This window comes from Pinus tabuliformis, chromosome 5_1 (genome assembly GCF_031772625.1).
Source record: "Pinus tabuliformis cultivar Carrire ecotype Pingquan chromosome 5_1, CPIR1, whole genome shotgun sequence".
In the NCBI taxonomy this organism is placed as follows: Eukaryota; Viridiplantae; Streptophyta; class Pinopsida; order Pinales; family Pinaceae; genus Pinus; species Pinus tabuliformis.
This window is the reverse complement of record NC_142305.1, coordinates 90,829,327-90,846,580: the sequence shown is the minus strand read 5'-3', so window position 1 is coordinate 90,846,580 and position 17,254 is coordinate 90,829,327.

Here is a 17,254-nt window from a genome sequence, read left to right as displayed (position 1 = left end):
TGCATAACCGGATTCTTTGAGATGCTGATTGCACTTGTGTTATCACATAAGATGGGGATAGGTGGTGTACAAGTGATTTGAAAATCCTGCAAAGTCTGCATCATCCAAAGAAGTTGGGTGCAACAAGATGCAGCAGCAACATATTCTGCTTCAGCTGTAGACAAGGCAATCGAACTCTGTTTCTTGCTGAACCAAGATACCAGTCTGGAACCCATAAAGAACGCACCACCACTTGTGCTTTTCCTATCATCCACGCTTCCGGCCCAATCTGCATCTGTATAAGCATGAAGAGTAAGATCTGTATCTCTAGGATACCATAAGCCATAATTTTGAGTCCCTTGAAGATATTTGAAAATTCTCTTCACTGCCTGAAGATGAGTCTCCTTCGGATTTGCCTGAAATCTTCCAACTATTCCAACTGCATGCATGATGTCTGGTCGGGTACCTGTCAAATATAGTAAACTTCCAATCATAGATCTGTAGGTTGGTTGATGTACTGCTGCAGATTCATCATTTGCACTGAGACTACATCCTGTGACCATGGGTGTACATACTGGTTTTGCATCTTCCATGCCATATTTCTTCAAAATCTGTTTGAGATACTTGGTTTGAGATAAAAAGATTCCTCCTTCTTTTTGTTGGATTTGCAAACCAAGGAAATATGTTAGTTCTCCTAGCAAGGACATTTCAAATTCTTTCTGCATGACCGAGGCAAAGCTTTGACTCATAGCTTCTTCATTGCTGCCAAAAATAATGTCATCTACATACACAACAAGTATTAGCAATTTGTTATTTTCAACTTTTATATATAGATTGCTATCTGCTGAACCTTTTGAAAAACCTTGTTGATGAAGATATTTGTCCAACCGGTAGTACCAAGCCCTTGGAGCTTGTTTGAGACCATAGAGAGCCTTTTTCAATCTGCATACCAGATTTGGATCATTTCCAAGGATGAACCCATCTGGCTGTTCAATGTACACTTCTTCTTCCAAGTCTCCATTCAGAAAGGCTGATTTCACGTCCATTTGAAATACTTTGAAGTTTTTAAAACTTGAGAGAGCAAGGAACATTCGGATGGCCTCAAGTCTTGCAACAGGAGCAAAAGTTTCTTCAAAGTCTATTCCTTCTTGCTGCGCATACCCTTTACAAACAAGTCTGGCTTTGTTTCTAATTACTTCTCCATTTTCATTCAATTTATTTTTGAAGACCCATTTTGTTCCGATAACATTCTTATCCTTTGGTCTAGGAACCAGCTCCCAAGTGTTGTTCTTTTCGATTTGCTCAAGTTCTTCATCCATTGCTTTCACCCAGCATTCATCTTTGCATGCTTCTTTCACATTTTGTGGTTCAGTAGAGGAGAGTAATGCCAAATAGCTTGAGGCTTCTGCAACTGTTCTTCTTGTTTGTACACCTGCTTCTTTCTGCCCCACAATCTGAGATTCTGGATGATTCTTCTGAACATATCTGGATGGAGTCTTTTCTTCTATTCTTGTTTGCTCTTCTGGCTCTTCTTGAGGTTCTTCTTGAGGTTCTTCTTCTTCATCATTTTGTCTTTGAGGATAGCCTTCATCTTCTTCGATGTTTTAATGATGGACTTGCCTAGGAATGTATCCCTTCTCATCAACCACTACATCAATGCTGTCAACAATTCTGCCAAGTCTTTTATTGTAGCACTTGTATGCTTTGCTATGTGGAGAGTAACCAAGAAGAATGCCTTCATCTGCCCTAGGTTCAAGTTTGCCAAGCTGCTCATCAGTATTCTTGATATAGCATTTGCTCCCAAAGATTTTGAAGTGCTTTACCGAAGGAGTCCTGCCACTCCAAAGCTCATGAGGAGTTTGAGTGCTGTTCACCCGGACATTTGTTTTGTTGAGAATAACAACCGCAGCATGTGAAGCTTCACCCCAGAAAGTTGCGGGAGTTCCTGATTCATCAAGCATAGCACGAGCCATTTGTTGGATTGTTCTGTTCATTCTTTCAACAACTCCATTTTGCTGAGGAGTTCTAGCTGTAGAGAATTCTCTCCTTATCCCATGTTCATCACAGAAATCGAAAAATTCATTTGAAGTAAATTCCCCACCTCTGTCGGATCTGAGGCACTTAATTTTGTGACCTGATTCATTTTCAACCAAGGCTTTGAAGGATTTGAATTTTTCGAATGCTTCATCTTTGTGCTTCATAAGTCCTAACCAGACAAACCTGGAGAAATCGTCAATAAATAATATCAAGTATTCCTCTCCTCTAGGTGTTCTTTTCCTGAATGGACCACATGTATCTGTATGTACTAGCTCAAGAGGCATGCTAGCTGATCCTTCTTTCTCTGGAAAGTTAGTTCTGGTTTGTTTTCCAAACTGACATGATTTGCATATGGTGTTGTCAGGAATTTTGATATCTGGAAGATCGCGAACTGCCTGATATTTGCATGCTTTCCTTATTTGTGAGAAGCTTAGATGTCCCAACCTTCGATGCCATAACCAGTGCTCTTCATCCTTGCTCAGATAGCATTGTTGTTGTCCTTCTTCAAATATGTACAGATTATTTGGAGTTCTTTTGCCTTTGAGTACTGTTTTACCTGTATCAAGATCACGAACAAGACATCCATTTGATCTGAAAATAACCTCGGTTCTTTGATCACACATCTGGCTGACACTTAGAAGATTATGCTTCAATCCATCAACATACAAAACATTTCCAGCTTTGACCTTTTCTTTTAACTGAGCAATCCCTTTTCCTTTTATAGTTGCAGGAGTATCATTTCCAAAAGAGACTTTCTTTCCCTTTTCTAGAGCAGAATAAGATTCAAGTTTTTCTTTATCACCTGTCATATGCTTCGAACATCCACTGTCAATGTACCATAGATTTTCCTGTCCCTCTGCATAAAATGCTATTCCACATCTTTCTGTTTGAGGTTCCTTTATTCTCCATGTTTTGGTGCTTGAGGCTTGCTCCTTTTTCTGCTGAAACCTGCTCCTGCATTTAGATTCTTCATGACCAAATTATTGCAAATAGAACATTCGACTTCATTTTCAAGAACCGAAAAGTTGTTATAGGTCCTTTTTGTAATCCCTGTCATACTTCTTTGTTTTTGAGCTTCCCTAGTCATGATTGTTTTATATGCAACACATTGAGCTGCTTTGTGACCAAAGTTATGACAAGAAAAGCATTGTCCATTGAAGAAACTTCTGCGGTTATCGAATCTACCAGCCGACTGATTGTAATTTCTATTTTCATCTATTCTTGGACCAAATTGAGAAGATTTTACCTGTGGCTGGTTCACCCTTAAGATGGATTTCCCTTGATAGTTTCTGTTTGTAATTCGTCCCTGCTTTACCTGATGATCTTCATTGTTCTTTTGCTCATTTCTTCTTGCTGCATCAAGATAACTCTTTGAGGTGGATGCTTGAGAGGTTTCTCCATTGTAGCCCAGACCTGTCTTGTTTAGAGGAGACCGCTGCACATTGATAATCTTATCCAAGGTTTCGAATCCTTTGACAAACTTAAGATTAATAGCTTTTGTTTTCTCAATCTCTTTTCTAAGTCCAACAATTTCTCCTTCTAGTTTTTCAAGATGTTTTTCCTTTTCATCAATTTGAAATTGTAGAGTATCAATGATCACATTCTTTTCTTCTATACATCTCTTGAGTCTAGTGATTTCATCATAAAGGTTATCCACATCTATAGCATCCATATAATCATCATCTTCAAATGCCATTAATAACTTATATTCATTACCTCGTTCATCTTCATCACTGTTTGATAGACCATCACTATCTTCATGGGTGTAGTAGCTTTTCTTATTTGCACTTTGTTTCTTGTTCCATCTAGCAGGTTCCTTTCCTTTATCCTTATAAGGACATTTTGCAGCATAATGACCTACTCTTCCACAAGCAAAGCATTTGAAAGGTAGCTTACCTCTGAACCTTCCAGAACCCCTTTGAAGATTTCTGACAAAATTGGATTCTTCTTCCTCTTCTTCTGGAACATGGCTTGCTTCATAGTAATCTTCCTTGCCTGATGCCTTGAAAGCAGCTTCCCTTCTGTCTGATGGACCTCCCTTTCTCATTTCATAAGCAGTTAGAATTCCATGTAGCTGAGACATAGTGAGAACTCGGAGATTTTCCTTTTCTTCTATTGCAGATACTTTAGATTCAAACTTGGGGGATAATGATCTTAGAATCTTTTCAACTACTATAGCCTCTTTTATTTCTTCACCCAAATTTTTCATACAATTAACAATCTCATCTACCCGAAGAAAATAATTAGCCACACTTTCATCATTATACATCTTAAGAGTCTCATACTGAATCCTGAGAGTTTGAAGTTTAGCTCACTTTACCTGTTCATCTCCTTCATAGCTCGTGACCATTTTGTCCCATATCTCTTTTGCTGATTTGAAGTGCATTACCTTCATGAATTCTGTTTGGGATATACTTCCTAATAGAGTACTGACTGCTTTTGCATTTGTTTCATACTTCTTTTTCTCAGCTGGATCTGTAGGAGTAGCTGAAGGAAAAGCATAGCCTGTTTCTACAATGTCCCAAACTTATGTACCAAGAGATTGAAGATATGCAGTAACTCTTACCTTCCAATAATTGAAGTTTGTCCCATCAAAAATCGGTGGCCTGATTGATGCTTCTCTCTCGTAGTTGCTCATGATGAACGATCTACCTTCAAGCGATCAAGCTTCTCTGAAGGACCTGCTCTGATACCAATTGTTGGAAATAATACTGAGAGGGGGGGTGAATCAGTATTATCTAGCAATTTAACAAATCTTCCTTATTTGATCTTTGAATTATTCTTGCATATCAGTACCATAAAATAATGAGCATGAACAAAGAAAACAGATAGTCACACCAAAGAACACAAGATGTAAGGTGGAAACCCAATGTGGGTGAAAACCACCTGCTGCAATATGTCTCTATCTTCTTTCAAATTAGAAACTCCTTTTACAATGATTTTGTACTGGTGCAGTCCTTTACCAGTACGCAGGCTGCAACCTGCAGAGAGCTACAATTCTCTACTTCTTTTCATAAAGCATCAAATGATCATCCAGTACATAACAGTTACTGTCTACTACAGTTATCAGATCAGTAATAACAGAATTAACCCAGAACACCTTATCAATAGATAAATACAATCAATAGAACAGAGACGCAGTTTTTCCTTCTGTGGCCTGCGACCAGACACAGCTAACCTTTTGCTACTCTGCGTCCAGACGCAGATATCCTTCTGCTGCGCTGCGTGCCCACGCACTGTTCCTTCAACTGCTCTGCGTTATGTTGCTTCAGGGACGCATCCAGAAACACTATCGCGCCACATCTTTCTGCTACAGGGACGCACCCAAAAACACTATCGCGCCGCGTCCTTCTGCTATAGAGACGCACCCAAAAACACTATCGCACCGCGTCCTTTGCTTCAGAGACGCACCTGAACCTTGATCGCTCTGCGTCCCCACGCAGATCTCCAGTTACTGAACTGCGTCCCAGACGCACCTGAACTTCGTCTGCCCTGCGTCCCCACGCAGGTCTCCAGATTCTGCACTGCGTACCGGCGCGCTTTCCTTTCATCGTACCTGCGTCCCTTCGGGTATGAATGATTTCAAGACTTTAAGTGTAACCCAAACAGTCAGATCTTCAGATCTGATCTTGCACCAAAGAGATCTCAGTCCTTCAGTAGATTCGCCTTCTTTAGATCTAGATCAGATCTCACCCAAAAGATATTCAACCAAAGACATTCTTAGCCAAATGATCTCCTTGCTTTATATAGGCAAGCTCCTCCTCAAAACATGGAACAATACCACGAGCCGACACGATAGAAACACAAAACCGTCGGCTAGATACCACACAAGAAACCCCCACGTGCTTTTTCTCTGCCTTGAAAAGTGTGCACTGGGTGGACGCACCCCCTGAACGGCTGGACTGCGTCTCTGGACGCGGATCCTGCATGGTGTACCTGTGGGTACGCACCTTCTGAACTGGTTTCCTGCGTCCTTCTTAATTTTCAACAAACTGAGAGCCTTGCCACGGGAGTTGCCATCAAGTACAACATCTGTAACATACAGCCATACCAGAAAAACATAATGCCAACACCCATTCCCTAGGCAATATATCCTTATAGCTTCAAAAGGTCGGGCGCAAAGAAAATAGAGTGCGTTAAGGCAAATAAGCGCTAAAACACATCTCAGGATTAAATCAAGATTTGCTTGGTTTAATAGCCCTAATAGCGCGTTTATTCCAACAAATAGAAAAACCCTTTGTGTCTGCAAAACAATATAAAAACCCAAATCCGCCTATACCCAAAGTTCCGCCCTAGCGCGCATTCCCAGAAATATTGATTTTTATATGTCTGGGGCCCCGCCTTATAGTACGATCAGATCTGCGCCCCGTCGACCCTTGGATCTGGGCCTTCCCATCTAACAGCCCACAGTGATATCGGACCACCCCCGACGCCTGAACATTAGCACCCGAAATCTGTCAGAGGGTGACGTCAGGGCTCGGACGCGTGTCGTTCCCAGGTTGTGTCGGGCGGCCTCCTGCCAAAACCACACCCCTACTATAAGCGGTCTGAAATTACCGCTTACCGCCCTTGTATCTCCGCCATACGTCACTTCCACATCACCCTTACGTCACTGCCGCCTCAGCATTACGTTGCCGCCCCATCTACCCTTGTTCCGAGTTGTCCGCCATGTCACCTACCCACGTGGAGCCACTCACTGGCTGCCATGTCATCACTCTGTACCCGACCCCACCTATGATGTCATGTTGATGTCATCCGACAAAAAGGCGCCAAAGGCCAAATTTTCCCTATTTTGCCCAAAAAACTTGTTTTTCGCGTTATTTGCAATATTACTCACTGTACTCCTGCATGAGAAAGTACGTTGCCTGTCCGCCAGCTCTGAAGACTGCTCCCTTGCTGCTGGCGCCCTGAATTCACCTACTTTTCCACCATTGTCCGATTGCACCAAGTATTTATCAGTTTCCCCCCTCCGCGCTTGGTTTTTGCATAATTCACCAAACAAACTAAGAAAAGAGGAAAAAATAGTAATAACCAGAAATCCGCATAAACCAGTGCTCCTTTTCCACACTATAAGCCCAAGTTCACCCACAGAAGTCCCCATTGTGCCAAATTACCACAAATTCACAGTTTGTTTGCGCATTCGCAAATCTGAACCTCTGCTAGATAAATTCACCGGGAAAGCAGCTCTCAAATCCCAGCATTTGATCATTGAATCTATCCTAGGAGCATTTTGACTCAGTTTCACCCCAAATTGCCTCTTCTCCTCTGCAAATTACCCTGCTCATTCAAAATCGACTGCTCTACATTGCTGTGCCCAAGAAACAATTTCAGATATAATTCCAAATATTAATTGACCATGGAGACTCCAGTGGCATTGAACATTGCCCCATTAAATGCCCCACACAAGAACCTGGAGTGGTTAGCCCTTGCTGACAGAGACTATCAGATGAGAGAAACTGTAGAGAGGAGCAACACATACCATATAGAGACAGTTTGTGAGTTGAGAAAGAAGCATAGAGATGGTACAGACCTCCTGGGAATCTGGAAATCCAATTTGCCAATCTACTATCTCCCTCAAGTCAATGAATTCCCTGACTTGATTCACCAATGTTGCACAAACTATGACCCCAATCAAAGAGCTGTTCTGAGTCCTTCAGGCTTTGTTTTGTTCCATATTACTCCTGAATCCATAAACCAAATGCTGCAGTTCAAACCTACAAGGCCACTGGTTCCTCTTTCCATGCAGCTTTTGCTAGAATAGGGTGCCAAGCTCTCCAACTCACAAATCACAAGAATTGGACAATTATTCATGCACCCTGAGTACCAGCCTCTACAGCCTCCCCCTTATCTGCATGACTGGTTCAATGACATAGGGAGACTGCTGGTGGACATTATATCTTCCATCCTAGGGTTCAAGACCAGTGAGTTTGTAGATGAGACAACACTGGTGGTACTATCCATTTTTACCCCAGGACAGCCCCCTGCTGTCCAGTATGACTATGCCTCATTTATAGCCAACAAAATTCATGAACAGTTCATGAATTTGGAGAGAGAGAGGGTATTCAAGTATACCTCCTACATATATCATCTGCTTTTACACAATCAGCCTGACAGCTTCCTTGTTCCCCTTAAGAAATTAGATGCAAAGGGAGACAGAAGATCTGTAATATTCTGGACATCAGTATGTCATCACATTCATTATTCACCATACAACTACTGCGAGTTTATTGACCTGTTCATCCATCCAGCCTTGTCACTACTGCAGAGTTCCCCTCCTCCTAGGCTCACTGATGATATACAGAAAATCCTTCAGCTGTCCAAGAACTATAGCATAGGGGATTGGTACTTTTACCAACACCATACAGTGATCAGGATATATGGCTGTGAGTTAGCACCATACAGGCTACCAAAGTATGTCCCCATGAGACTCTTTGCTCTAGAGTACTTCAGGCAGTTCGGCAATGCAGATATGATTCACTTCCATAACAAAAACAAGAAGGCACAACTTAAAATCAAGCATCAATTGGGTCCATTCATCTTTAATAAGAGAGAAGAAGCTTGGGATGAGGCAGACCAAATGCTAAAAGCCCTCCAGCTCAAGACAAGCTTCTACTTTTCACCCTATGACCCTAACCACTTCATAAGCCTCAGAATAATCAAGCATAGGCTTGCTACATATGACCACATTAGCATTCCAGAGGTTGAAAAATATGCTAATCAAATAGAGTGGAAAAGGGGCACATTAGTGGAAGATTATACTGAAGAAGAAATAGCAGAGAAAGCCATTAAAACTTTAGAAAAGGCCGTTGACTTGGAATATTTTGGACAGGTCTGGTCTTCAGGCATTCAGCATCGTGGAGAAGCTGCCTCTTCGTCCACCGTTCCTCAGCAACCTGCCAAAACAGCTAATCCAACAGCAGACATGAATAAAGGCAAAACAATGCAGCAAGAAGAATCACCTCCAAATGTGGAGCAGCAGGCAGAGCAGAAGAAGGATCAGGATGTAGTTGCCCTACTCCTGAGTTTATACAAGAGGTTAATGGAAACAGAGAGTGCACTAGAGGTAGCACTGAAATCAAGACAAGGTGAGGCACCAATGCAGCCAGCACAGACATCTGCATCTACTGAAGGTGTGCCACCTTCTATTACTACAGTAGCTCCTCCCACAGGACAAACATCAGAAGTTGGTCCTTCAACATCAGCGCCAGCAACATCACCAGATCAGGGACCTAGCTTAAGTATGCAGAACATGATGAAGGAGCTGGAAGCTTTAGAAGCACAGATGGCTGAGCTGAAAGAAACCAAAGATAAATTGGCTGCCATTGAGGAAAAATATGATAAATCCAAGCAAAGTGTAGCTGAAAAGACAAGAGAGGTAAGAGCTCTTGAGAAGAGAATAAAGGAACTGGAGAAGGAGCTCTCTCTTGACAAAGTTGTAGTTGAGATTAAGAAGATCCTGTGGGCCAACATTGGTCAATCTATTACAGACCAGTGGCAATATATAGAAACTATCCATGAGCATATGGATCTAATAGGCAGGGCCCAAAAAGAAATTTAAAGAGCAAGAGCATCTTTTGGAAATATGCCTGAAATAGCCAATAGGATGATCAATGTCCTGAACAACCGCACTGGCCCTCAGCTGGCAGCAATGGGTATCACTAACAGAACTGATACCATTTTACTAGTGAAGGGAGTGCTCACTTTGAGAAATCATGTGCAAACATTGGACAGAAGGTGTCAAGAAATGTAGACAGAGGTGAACAGATTCATTGAGAAGATTACAACATTGCATAACAGAGGCCTTCCCAGCTTAGCAACCAGTGCAGGAAGGTTACTATCTCATGAAAACTATGCCAAGAGGGTAGACACATATGCCACAAATCAAATCACTGCAGCAGCAAGTACCTCAGAGGGAACAGGGCCTCCCTCTGGGCAGAGTCTCTACGACAAAATAGAGAATTTATTTTTCATTGCAAATGAGATCAGACATCTTTTTGAAGTGCCTCCAAATTACTACAAATATACCGAGGCAGATGAAACTTTAGGCATAATCTTAAGGCACCAATTGCCTACTCAGGAATGGTGGACGAGCATGATACAAACACTGTTGTAGAAAACAGATTGTTCACCATATTTTTGTATTTTCATCACAAAGTCAGCAATTTCAGAAAGTTAATACATATTTGCTCTGACTGGGAGAGAGATTAAGGAAAAGGCCAACTCAGCAATCCAGTTTGACCACCAAAGCAGATGACTACAGATACATATGACAGGGCTGAGATAGCCGCGCCACGACAAAGCAGCAAAGTGCGTATTACTCATCAATACGAAGCACCCAACCGACTCAGTTGCCTCCAAAAGTCAAAGAATTTCTGACAAAGTTGAAAAGTCATTCATTGTCCATTTAAAGTAACAATAACTTTTGTATCTGCTATTTTTGAAAGTTGGTAAAGATAGTTATTGAGCAAATGACTCAACGTTGAGATATTTTGTAAAAACGATTGTATATATATCCCCACGCATGAACTTGCTGGGGTTGTTGATTTTTCTTCTAGAGAAGCTATGCTGTAATTTCAGACTCTTGATACAGGAAGCTAATGGAATTTCTGAAGTTCTGAGTTGTTTTCATGTGTTGTGGTGTGATTTCTTGCTGCTACAGGATTCCTACGCTATTTCATGTCACAATAAGTTTTCTGAACCATCTTGTTATGTATTTCGTTCTTTCATAATCCACTCGTGCTCTATATTTCACAGGTTTAATAGCACAGAAAAAGAATAGTTCAGGATTTGTTCATTGAACACCCTAAACTCAATATATGCTGTTATGAATGTTTTCTTCAGAATTAGTTATGAATGTGTAATTCTTAGTTGCTCACCTTCATACTAAATATTTCATAGTGAATATTGTTCAGGAATTCTAATCTGCTCCTGAGTGATATTTCCTTTCCCCACATCACCAGCTTAGTGAAAGACTCTTAGTTGCCTCTCACTGGCTGGACATATTTCATATTTCACAATTTGAAGTTTGTTTCATGAGTATCTATATGGCCCAGCAGTTTCATCACTCTTACTCAATACCTCAAACAACACATAATCAAAGACTCCATTGCCCAATGGACTGAACCTTCTGAAGATCTCATCTCAGCTGCTAGAATACATCATTCAACCAAAACTTTAAACAAAATTCAGTACATCATAACTAGCCTAAACATTATCAAAACAAAGCTAAATCCTAAAGAGAGAGCCCTCTCTGATTGCAGGTAGGCTAGGACCTGTGATCCAAAGATTGGTCTGTGGTTACCTCGGCCGTATTCCCTTAGGAGTCAAAGGGAACAACCTAAGTGATAACACTACTGGCGACTCAACTGGGGAAGAACTAATGTGTCAACTGCTGTCTGCTCTAGATAGTGGTTCCAAAATTTAAGCATTCCCTTGACCATTCTAAAAATATTCTCAAAATTACCAAAAACAAGTTCAGAAGCTGGCTCCTAAAAAGAGAACTAGGCATACCAGGTCAAATCCTGACCCAAATCCTCCACCTATTTTTGATAACCCTAATTTGATCCCTAAGACTCTCAGGAACCAAAAGGAACCAGAAGAATCTGCTGAGTCCAGCCCTGAGGCAGTTCAACAAAGTTTTATCCCAACCCCTGCTAAACCATCAGTTCACCTTCATATAACCCATTCTTCCCCCTCTTCCTCATCCACTTCCCAAAATATACTGTCTACACCCCCACCCAATACACAAACTACTATTGTTGTCCCTGTTGTTCCAGTTGTTCCCCTTCTACCCGTTGTCCCACTTATTCCTCCAAATATGGCTAATCGTTATGCTCCCCTTCAGTTACCTGGTAATCTGGGGGCTATGCCTCAGGACTACCAAAGTAAGATTACTTATTTTGATGGAACCAATACATACACTGCCTTACAGCATACCAAGAAAATGCAAGATTACTTTGAAAACTATGAGATAGATGATGATGATGTGAGAATGAAAATTTTTGTACAAAGTCTGACAGGTGAAGTAAGAACTTGGTTTAGAGAACTTGCTGCAAATTATATACTTGATTCAGGTGCTCTTTATCAGTCCTTCCTGAATAGATGGGAAAAGAAAAAGGATCCTCTACACATTTTATCTGAATATGACACCATAAGGAGAGGCCCTCAAGAAACTGTCTTGGACTATTGCACTAGATTTAACACTATCTATAATTCCATTCCTCAAAATCTTAGGCCTCCACCTGATTTGGCATTGATTAAGTTCCATGATGGGTTTGATGCTGATATGGCATATCAACTAAGAGAAAGAGCCCCTGCAACCCTGGCAGACATGCAAAACATAACTGTAAGTGTAAAGGAAAATCTGATTGCTAAGAGAAACCGGGCAAGAACTGAAAGAAGAACTACTTTTAAGGAAGAACCCTCATCATTTAAGCAAAAGCTAGATGCAATCATCAAAGGTATGGATAGACTTGGGGATAGAGTGGAAACCATAGAAACAAAGTCATCATGGGAAGGTCAAACAAGCAATATTAGAAATCCAAACTTTAGAAAGAATCAAAATCCTAACGTCGGAAGGACTGATCTTGACCAGCATGTCAGACCTCCTTTCCAAGAAAATTATGCTGAGGCTTCAACATCTAGTGAACCTAATGAGGACCCCCTCATCAACCTAATGGGTTTGGATAGTGAACATCAAGTATTCTTAACACAAGAAGATCAAGAGGTTTACCATGACAATCAATACCACACTAAGACAGGAGAATCATTTGATTTCAAAGAAGGTTATGATGCAGCTATGTATGAGGTACACAAACAGTATAAACTAAGGACCAGAACAATAGATGTACCTGAAACTCTTAAACCAAAGGACAATAAGCAGCCAAAAAAGATCAATGATAAGAGTACTCTCCCACAATCAGCTGGCAATTCAAACCCACATTCCTCAGAAGTCACTGTGGAGGATATTTCAGAACAACAGACATCTGAAAAACAGCCAGTCCCACTTCATCTAGCGAAAATAAACTCTGATAATACCCCTGGAAACAAACATGGTACCAATTTTACTCAGGATCATACCAACCATGAACAAAAGATCATTGATAACCCAGCTGAAAAAGAAAAACCTACTGCACTTAATGCCAAGATAAAAATTGAAAAGCCCTTTAACTTGGAGACAGAAATAAGTAAGCTCACGATATCAATTCCTCTTTCAGAATTAGCCAAACATGAAATATACAGACAGCAGATTAACAAGTCACTCCAAGTATCAGACAATAAAGATGCTGTGAATGTCCTAGATGACCAACCAGAGTTGCTGTTCGGACCTGAGGTTAATGGAAAAACAGAAAATGGAGGGGTTCCACCCTTCTATGTTAGCTTAAACATTCATGATAAGGTTCTACACAATGCAATGTTTGATTCTGGGGCCTCACACAACTTAATGCCCAAATCTGTAATGGAAAAACTCGACCTAGACATCACAAGACCTTATAAAGATCTATTCTCATTTGATTCAAGCCAGGTCAGGTGCTTAGGATTGATTAAAGATTTATGTGTCTCCCTGGTCCAATACCCAACCAAAACAATCTTGATGGATGTGGTGGTAGCTGACATACCCCCTAAGTATGGTATGCTCTTGTCCAGATCCTGGGGGGCCAAACTCCAAGGATCTTTGCAATTAGATATGTCTTATGCAACCATCTCAGTCTTTGGGCAGCCAAAGAGATTATACCATGAAACTTTGATGAAATATGTGGTAAGCAGTCAAGAGAAACCCCAAAACTTCCCAATCTATTCAATACACTCTGACATGGATTCATTTATTCTCTACAATGCTGACATCTGCCGCAAGGCTTACTCTGAACTATTAATAGCAGCAGAGGAAGAGAAAGTTAATGAACAATATGCCCCACAAGACCAAGGGACTGTAGGAATAGCTCAGGCAACAACAGAACACAATGTATCAACAAATCTGCAGGAAATAAATCTGCCTATGATTCAACTCTCTAAAAATCTAAATCCAAGTCTTGAACATGAAACCTTATGGTACTTAGAATTTGATGGCTCGGTAAATAAGTTAGGAGCTGGAGCAGGAATCTGGATCCATAATATGCATAATGACCAGGCTGAGGGTCATGCATATAGGTTAAACTTCCGATGTACAAACAACATGGCTGAGTATGAGGCCCTTCTGCTAGGTCTCAAACTCATAAAAAATTTGGGTGCAACTAAAATTTCAATCTTAGGGGATTCAGATCTAATCATACAACAAATTAAAGGAAACTTTACTACAAATGATCTAAGGTTGAGAGCATATAAGGCAGCAACTATTCAGGTACTTGAGACCTTCTCACAATCACAGTTGACTAAAATTTCCAGAGAACTCAATCTACATGCTCACAGCTTGGCAACTTTTGCCAGCACTTGTAAGCTGCCTTTCAAACCCAATCATACTTTTACTGCTGAAATCAAACACAGGCCAGCAGTTCCAGACAACATCAAAAACTGGCAAGTCTTTGAGAGTGACACTCAGATAAATAATTTCCTCACTCTAAAAGAGGAATTCTCTGGCATTAACATTGACTCAATCACTGGAGATGATCAACCACAAGCACACATCAATACACAGAAAATATCAGCTGAAACAGTTAATCTGGTTTTGCACCCTACCACCTTCAATAACGAAAGTATACAAAAGTTGGGCCAAATAGATGAAGATGAACTGGCTGAAACAGAAACAGAGGTAATTGAGTTGAAAGATAATTTTTTTCCCACAGGTTTAACCCCTTTGGAGGATCTGTTTGATTCAAATGATATCTCAAGAAAACCAAAAATGCAACCATTGAATGCTGAAATAGAAGATTGTAACATAGGGACTACAGAAAATCCCAAAATGGTAAAGTTATCCAAAGCATTACCACCTAAGCAGAAACTAAAATACATTGAGTTATTTAAAGAGTTCCAAGATGTCTTTGCCTGGAGCTATGAGGACCTCAAGTCTTATGATACCTCAGTCATCCAGCACACTATACCTTTGAAAGAAAATCAAAAGCCTTTTAAACAAAAGCTCAGAAGAGTGAACCCTGTGCTCCTTCCTCTCATTGAAAAGGAGGTGAAACGTATGTATCAAGCAGGAATCATTGCTCCAATCAGATTCTCAGAATGGATTTCAAACCTAGTGCCTACTAGGAAAAAGACAGGAGAAATCAAACTGTGTGTTGACCTAAGAAATTTAAACAAAGTCTCTCTCAAAGACCATTACCCCTTACCAAAAATGGATCATATCCTGCAAAGGGTAGTGGGAGCCTCTAGGATCTCATTGTTAGATGGTTTTTCAGGATTCAATCAGATTCTAGTACACCCAGATGACCAAGACAAAACTGCCTTCACAACACCTTGGGGAACTTTCAAATATGTCAAAATGCCTTTTGGGCTTAAGAATGCAGGGGCTACTTTCCAAAGAGCAATGGATATTGCCTTCGCCAAGGAAATTCATGATTTTCTAGTGGTCTACCTGGATGATCTAACGGCCTTCTCAAAATCAGACCAAGAACATTTAGAACACTTGAGGCAAGTTTTCACAATTTGTAGAAAATATGGCATATCCTTAAATCCAAAGAAATCACTGTTTGGGCTAGAGGAAGTTAAACTCTTAGGACATATAATCTCAAAAGATGGTATTAGGATCAATCCAGATAGAATTCAAGCCATCCTACAAGTACCACACCCAAGAAACATCAAGGAACTCCAAAGCTTCCTAGGAAAAATTAACTTCTTAAGAAGGTTCATTCCAAATCTAGCTGAGCTCACAAGACTGTTAAACAACATGCTAAAAAAGGAATCCAAGGTCAAATGGACCTTAGAAGCTAGACAAGCCTTTGAGGATATTAAAAGAGCATTGACAAACACTCCAGTCCTAACAAGTCCTAGATTTGATAGAGATTTCATCATTTTTTCCTTTGCTTCTGAGCATACAATTGTTGCCATTCTATTACAGAAAGATGATCAAGGCTGTGAGAAACAATTGCATTATTTAGCAGAGCTCTCAGGGATGCCCCCTTGAAATATCAGATCATGGAAAAACAAGCCTATGCACTGGTGAAAGCAATCAAGGACTTTAGAATCTACATCCTGTACTCCCACGTCATTTCCTATGTCCCAAATGCAGTAGTGAAAGACATTTTGACCCAAGAAGGAATTGAAGGTAGGAGGGGCAAATGGATTGCCAAAATCTTAGAATATGACATGGAAATCAAGCCTACCAAACTGATAAAAGGACAGGGTCTGGCCAAGTTGATGGTTGAAACCAATTTTCAAGTTCTTGACATTGATGAACTGGACAATGAACAGGAGATGGCGACTCCACAGATCAACCAAGCCTTTATACAATCCCCCTGGTATACTGATATATGTTTTGTATTGTTAAACCTGCAAGCTCCTCCAGGGTTGTCCAGAACTAAGAAAAGGTTCTTGAAAATGAAAGCATCAAAATTTTGTATTATTAACAATTATTTGTTTTGGAGAAATCATGAAGGGATCTTACTTAATTGCTTAACATTGGGTGAAACTGAAAATGTCCTCAAAGAATTTCATGCAGGTGACTGTGGAGGACATTTATACTGGAAATCCACAGCTGATAAAATCCTAAGGGCTGGTTTTTATTGGCCCTCCTTGTTTACTGATGTGAGAAAATTTGTAATGTCTTGTCACAAATGTCAAATCTTTGAAGGGAAGAGAAAGTTGTTGCCTTTACCACTCAAACCTGTTTCAACTGAGAGACCATTCCAGCAATGGGGTCTAGATTTTATTGGTGAAATTCACCCCCCATCCTCTGGCCAGCATAGGTGGATTCTGACTGCTATAGACTATTTCACCAAATGGATAGAAGTTGTTCCCTGTAGGCAGGCCAATGACTCCATTATCATACAATTTCTAGAGACCAACATCTTGTCCAGATTTGGCTGTCCAGACAAAATTATCACAGACAATGCTGCTGCTTTCAAGTCCAAAAAAATGATCAACTTTTGTCACAAATATCATATGACCTTAGGTCATTCCACAGCTTATTATCCTCAAGGCAATGGCCTAGCTGAGTCTTCCAATAAAATCCTAATCAACATCATCAAAAAAGTTTTGGAAGAAAACAAAAAGAATTGGCATAAGAAGTTAATGAATGCTCTATGGGCAGATAGACTAACCACCAAAAGATCCATTGGTACAAGTCCATATGAACTAG